Source organism: Corapipo altera, unplaced genomic scaffold (genome assembly GCF_003945725.1).
Source record: "Corapipo altera isolate COAL_440 unplaced genomic scaffold, ASM394572v1 182, whole genome shotgun sequence".
In the NCBI taxonomy this organism is placed as follows: domain Eukaryota; kingdom Metazoa; phylum Chordata; class Aves; order Passeriformes; family Pipridae; genus Corapipo; species Corapipo altera.
In genome coordinates this window covers 274,255-281,232 of record NW_020885056.1, presented here as the reverse complement: position 1 = coordinate 281,232, position 6,978 = coordinate 274,255, and the positions used below count along the sequence as shown (strand labels likewise).

Genomic DNA, 6,978 nt, shown 5'->3' with positions numbered 1-6,978 from the left:
GAGGAAAGGGGGGGTCCTGTGGACCCCCAGCCCTGTGGGCACAGGTGACAAGGCGGGAAGGTGACATCAGGGGACATCCCTGTTTCGGGGGGGGGATCCCCATCCCGGGGAGGGTGCAATCCATCACACCCACGAGGTCTGAGCCCCTCAAGACTGGGGTGCTCGGGGTGGGATGGGGGGGTGCAGAGCCCACCCTGCGCTCATCCCGCCGGCTCCCGGTGTCTTTCCTCCCCCAAATCCCCGCTCCCTGCTCGGATGCCCCGCGGGCGGTGCCAGCTGGCCCCCTCTCCGGCCCCGTTATAGTAGGTACTATTTTGGAAAGAGCAGAAGACACCGAAGCAGTTAACGAGGAGAGAAATACGTTATGGGAGAAACTCCTGGATCGGGAGGAGGAGGAGGAGGAGGAGGAGGTGGAGGCCGGGGGGGGGATGCACATTTCGCTGCCCTAATTGATCCGGTGCCATCCATGTCCCCGGGAACATCCACTGGGTGCCTCAACTTTTGCCGAGAGGCTCCAAGTTACACAATCACCCCGTTATTAAACCTCCCCCCCCTCCACGGCTTCGGTCATTCCAGGCTGCTGGAAGCGGCAGATTTCCCAGGAACGGTTGTAATCCACGGCCATGGAGGTGTCCCCACCACGCTGCCATCCCTCCCTTCCCCTCTGGATGCATCCAGGCGATTTCTTTCCTTTTTTATTTTTTTTTTTTTTTTCCTTTTTAGCCTGTCATGTGGCCGATCACATGTTTAATGTTAATAACCTCAAACCCAGGGAAAGGGGATCCGGGTGGCAGCCGGAGCGTGGAGGCCCCTCGGGCCCTGGTTGGGGGTGGTGGTGTGTGGGGGGGGTGAAGCTCCCAGGCGTTTGGTTTTGGGGGTTTTGTTTTATTTTTTTTCAGTGGGAATAATACCGGAGCACTCCTGGATTTGGGGAGGGGTCCTGGGGGGGGGTGTGTGGTGGTTTGTAGGTCTCCCGAGTGGCCGGTGCTGCCCGTAAATCTCCTGCTAAATCCCAGGCAGCTGCCTGTGTTTAGGTTGGCCTTGTTCGGGAAAGGTAATGTCAATGCAGCCATTATGATTCAGCTGAGTCGGCCGGATCCATGCGCTCTCCCTGCCTGCCGGGGCTTCCAGATCCCGGGAATCCCTGGCAGGGATCCTGCCTGCTTGGCAACACCCCCCTCACCCCCCCCTCAGTATCCGTATGATCCCGCTAATTGTGGTCATTAATCCATATCCAAGCGGGGTGGAGGCTCACGGCCTGCTCGCTCCAACACTCCAAAATCCACGGGCACTTCCCATATTATCCCCCCTCCCTCCAAGGATAATAATTTTCCAGCTGGGGAGGGAAAAAAATCGGAATATCTCCTTCCGAGGGCCGGGATTTATTGTTTGAAGGTGGTGACATTGTTCGTGGTTATTAATAATTAAAAAGCTGAAGATAAAAGCTCGTTTTGTTCCGTGGAAAATGCCTGCAATTAAGTAGGATGTGGAATTTTAACTATGTTTAACCTATATATTTACATCTCCAGAGCCCTGCAGAAGCGTTAACTGTAATTAAGTTTTTAGGCAAGGGGAAATGGAGCATTTCCAGTTTTAGGCTTAAACTTGTACTGGGGAGAACTTTCTTATTAAAAATCTCTAATTTTGAGGTGCCACAAGGATTGGTCTTTATTAAAATCTTGAATTTCGGTGTAGGTCAGGAATTGCTTCTTTTAAAACAGGGAATTTTGGGGTGTGCCAAGAGTTGCTTTTTTATTAAAATCTGGAATTTTGGGGCCAGAACTGCTCTTTAGTAGCCCAGTTCTAGCAGGAAACTGGTGGCTGATGGTAACAGAGACCATTAATGTCCAAACTTGGTGCTCTCTGGAGAGCACTTGGGGTGGTTCTGTTGGAAATCTGAGGGATTAGAGGGTCTGGTTGTCTGTATTATCCCAAAGTCAGGCCTTAATTAACTGTTGGAGCAGCAGAATTGACTGGTGGATCCCACATCTGAAATCCACATTATTCAGGGCAGGTGCTGGAGCTCAGCACTGCAGGGTGGGTGTTTTCCCTCTCTGTGCCCCTTCCAAAGAAACCTGCAGGGATTTTCTTGCAGTTTTTGTTGCGTTTTGCTCCATTTTTCGTGCATTTGGAGGGTTCCCCCTCCAGCAGATGACACCTGCAAGGTGTGACATCCTCTGGGAAGCAGAGCTGTGTCTGTGAGGATCCTTCCCCCTGACCGGGCTGGAAGGTGACCCAGCTCTCTCTCTCTCTGTGCAGTTGCATCCATGACAAATCCTTTAAAAACCCAGGATGTCGGGATTTAGGCACCAGGCTGATCCAGAGCAAATAATCTGCTGGAATTTTTCTGATATTCGTGTTGTTATTTTGTGTCGGTGCCGTTGGGAAGTGGGGAGCAGCCGGGATCCAGTGCCCTGGTTTTGGCAGCTGTTGTGTGTGTGTTAGAAGTCAGACACATCCCTAATTCCCATCCTGTTCCGTGGTGCCTGCCCTGTGATTTCTGAAGGAATTCCTGCTTTTCTGAGATGGGGTGAAACCAAGGAATTGTGGTGTAAAGCTGGGACCGGTGCTGGAGCCAAAGGTGTCCTGGAAACAAGTGGATTTTCCAAGTTTGTGCTTTGCTGTCGTTTCTGAAGGACTTTCGGGCACCTTTCTGCAGGTCTAGGTTGGATTTCTTTTTTGGACAAGGGCCTGGAGGTACAGGCCAAGGGGGAATGGCTTCCCACTACCAGAGGGAGGGTTAGATGGGATCTGGGGAAGGAATTCTTGGCTCTGAGGGCGGGGAGGCCCTGGCCCAGGTTGCCCAGGGAAGCTGTGGCTGCCCCATCCCTGGAAGTGTCCAAGGCCAGGTTGGAGCAACCCAGGCTAGTGGAAGGTGTCCCTGCCCAGGCAGGAGGGTGGGCTGGATGATTTAGGGTCCCTTCCAACCCAAACCATCCCTGATTCCATGGTGCCCATGATCCGTTCCACCCCTAGCCAAGGTTTCTGGGAGCGTCAGAACACTGGGATCACACACCCCCCACGGAAACCTCCCACCACCTGCCCCTTTCTGGGTGAAATCACAGCCCACGAGCTGCTCCCTTCTCTCCATGTGCCTTTGGAGCGTGGCAGAGATGCTGCCGGAGGCGGGGAGTCCAATCCCACGGGATTTGTTCCGCGAGGCTCCGGGTGCCTCTGGGGAACCAAACCCCGGCGTCGGATCAATCGCTGCCGTCTCCAGAGAGCTCTGGGGAGTTTCCCCCTCACGCTGCTGCCAAGTGGGGAGGGTTTGGAGGCTCCTCTGGTTCATCTCGCTGCCTGAAGACGCTTTTGGTTGATGAAAAATGTGCAACTTTCTTCTTTTTAATATAAACTACGACTCTGGGAACGCAGTTGGGTGGTCGGGCGTTGGATTTTCCCCAGGTCGGGAAGTGTAGGGATTTTTTATAACATTGATATAAAAGTCAAAGGAGCTTTTTAATTGTGTGCAAAGCGAGGGAAGGGTTAGAAGAAATCTTAAATATAAAGGAAGTTGTGGGGTTTGGAAAGGAAAAATGTGATACCATCATTATTATTGCTGGTTGTGCTCTGTAAGGCCCTAGTTGGTTTGGCTCGTTTAGTGTTGATGTTTTATGGCTGCTAAGGAATATTTGGGGGGAAAAGGAGCTGTGGAAATGGCTAAAAATGGAGTAAAGGCCAAGGTGCACATGCCCAGACCTTGGGATGCCACAGGAAAAGTGTGAATGCCACCAGGGTCAAGATGCTGTGGGGGGATCCCTAAAAAGCAAGTTGTGTCATAATGCAGCAACTTGGCTGGACAGAGCTCAAGGAGGCCCTGGGAGAGACAGTCCTTAAAGCAGGAACCCTGTAGGATCCCACCAAAATTACTTGGGAATCTGATTTTGGGGGACAAGTCTTGAAATGCCCCCAAAATACGAAATAATCCTGATATTGTTATATGAACAGGAAAGATGTTTTGTTACCTGTATGTGGGATGAGCTGGGGAGAAGTGGCTGTGCCAAGCCTGGGTGTTGCAGATTTGGGGCTGATTTTGCTGGATCATGTGGCGTTTCATCCAAGAAATGAATCCAAAGGGAAATGTTCTGCAGACGTCTTGGGATGACACAAACTGTTCCCCTCCAGTGTTTTCCTGCAGCCCTTGGCTGCCCCAAACAGAGCCAGAAGTGCCTCTTTTTGGGCTGAAGCTGCCAGGTTCTCTGCATCCTGTACAGGGATGCTCTGCCATGCTAATAAATGTGCTAATTAACGTGCTAATTAACAGAAATACCAAACCCAACACCAGCCTTGGGCACAAAACCCTGTTAGAAAACAGCGATAAGGTGCCAGGGCACGTGGATTGGGCTGAGATTTTATCCATTTCCTCTGGGAATAACACCAGCTGCTTCAGGTCTGCCATGGAGAAGAGGGAAGGTCGTGTTCCTCTGGATTCCCCTCCGCTGGATATTATTTTTCTGGATATCAGGCTGGGAAAGGTTAATCCCGTTTTCCCTGTTCGAGGCCATGTCGGCGGCTTGATGGGGCCTCGTAGCAAAGAACGAGCCTGGATTAATTAAGTATCGTGCCAGGGCCATGGGTTTTATTTCATAAAAGGTGTCAGAGTGGAGGGGAAGGGTTTGGGGGCTGCTTTGGCTGCACAGGCAGGAGAAGGGAGGCTGTTCCTTAGGAAGTAGGGCAGGGTGCTGGCTTAAAATAGCTGCCAACGCCGGGCTTGTGCTGAAGGAGCTATTTAGGTAAATCCCGGGGTCTCGCTGGGGGCAGAGCCGCCTGCTAATCTAAAGATACTCCTTGGAGACCTATATTTGTCCGGGATCCTTCCCTGGCTGCTTTTCCAGGTGTTCCCTGCATTGGTCCCGCTGCGGATGGGGTTGGGATGGCGGGTGTGTTTACGTGGCAATGGCTGGGATGGGGATGGAATTAGACATCATTAAGCAGCAGGAGTGAGGGAACGGGCTACGTAAAGGCATCAGCTTTATCCTATAATGCAGGACTTGGCTCCCAGTGGCTCCTGGAGGCCGGGATTGCAGTGCCAAAGGGACACATTCCGGTGACACTGCAGAGCCATGGTGGGGTCGTCACAGAATCCCAGACTGGTTTGGGTTGGAAGGGACCTTAAAATCATCTTCTACCCTCTGCCATGGGCAGGGACACCTTCCACTAGCCCAGGTTGCTCCAGCCTGGCCTTGGACACTTCCAGGAACGGGGAATCCATGAATATACCAGGAAAACCCTTCAGGGCAGGGCAGGGGCAGAGGGAGGGATGGGGAGCAGCTGTGGGATGGGTTGGACCAGAACTGAGGTGGAGGATGGAGGGCGGGTGCTCCTGTGTCAGAGGCTGCTCTAAACCCATAGGAAAAAGGAATTTCAGTGCAGATTTGAAGGATTTTCTTATCAGGAGGAGGAGTATCCAGGCTGTGCTCTGACTTCTCCAACGTCCAGAACAAAACCTTGCTGCTGTTGAGGGAGTGGAAGGAGATGATCTTTAAGGTCCTTTCCAACCCACACCACTCTGGGATTCTGGGATCTCCAGCTGTGGGAGCCTGGCTGTGCCTCCCTGAGAGGGCTTGGGGGGGTTGTCTCTCCAAAATTCCACTATGTGAGTTGAAAACACTTTCCCTGCTCCAAGCTGAGGGCGTCTGGTGAGAGTTTCCCAGGATCTCCTCTGTGTAAGACAAGTGGTTTGGGGTGGATTTCAGGAAAACAGGGAGAACTGCTGTCAACCTGGATTGCTGCAGAAAACATTCCCTCTTATCAGCTGCTGAGTGTAGCAAACGTGGTAAAATGGCTTCTCAGACAGAATATTATCCCAAAGGTGATGTCTTGGATGAGGATCACAAAGGTTTCCCCAAAGAAGACTCTGGAATTGCTGGTTCAGCAGTAACTGGGGGCTCCTGTCATCCTGCTCCATCCCTGGCACGTGCAGGTCTGGGAGAAGCTGCTCTGGGAGCAGTGCTGGAAGGGATTTATCCCTTCTTTTTTTTTTTTTTTTGGCTACTTTTTGGGTTGCATGAGAATTGCTCTGGCTGATCTCCAGGGTGGCCACTGGGAAGGTTTTAACTCCTTTGGATTTCCCTTTGGGCTGTTGGCACCTCGGTGTGGCCTGAGGTGATGTGTGATGTCAAAGCTGGGAATAGGACCCTTGCAGGGAATGTTTCATCCGGTGTGGATCCAGCTCAGGGTGAAGCATTAAGTCCTGACATGGCAATAGAAGAGAAACCACCATCCTGATCGTGTCATTTTGCACCCAAATTCCTGTTTATCCACGCTGGGACCACCTCTTGGTGGATGCATCCAAACAGGAACGTTCCTGGGGGTTGTTCTGTCCCCGTTTCCCACATGGATCAACCCCTTTCCCTACGGGGCGAGATCCCGGGAGGACACGACGTGCACGGAGCAGGTTGGAAACGGGATCCAGGAATCCCCTCGGGATCCAGCAGGAGGGTCAGGTTCACATTCCCAGGCAGGTGGGGGATTTGCCTTTTCCACAAATCCCCCTCTGTGCCTCCAGTAGGGATCTATTAGTGGCCGTGCTGGAACCTTGGGAAACAGGTGGTGCCTTTCCCTGCCTGCTGACATCTAGGAATCCCCTCCCGGCTCCTGTGGGGAGCTCACTGGGTTTTAAAGGAGCTGCAGCTGTTTGCTGTAAACCTCCCCCTTTTCCTGCTCCTTTTTTCCCCCCCTCGAGCTTTTCCTCAAGTCCTCAGTGACTCCTTGGAGTCCCTGGGAGTGACGAGAGGAAGATGCCGCCTTTGCCGTGGGTCCAGGGTTGATTATTTTCTGGGAATACGTCTATTTTTAACTGATGGGAAGTCTGTAGAGCTTGAGTGTCTCAAAGAGAGAGTTTGTCCAGGCTGGAATTGAGGGGGTTTGAGGCTCTCCAGGCTGGAATTCAGGGTTTTGGGGCTCTGCAGGCTGGAATTCAGGGTTTTGGGGCTCTCCAGGCTGGAATTGAGAGTTTTGGGGTTCTCCAGGCTGGAATTG

General features: G+C 52.4%; 1 protein-coding gene across 6 annotated transcripts in view; it reads left to right on the top strand.

Annotated features, from left to right (window-relative positions):
- PPP3CC (protein phosphatase 3 catalytic subunit gamma) overlaps window positions 1-6,978 on the top strand; it is a 36,019-nt gene that overhangs the window by 625 nt on the left and 28,416 nt on the right. The window lies entirely within an intron of this gene.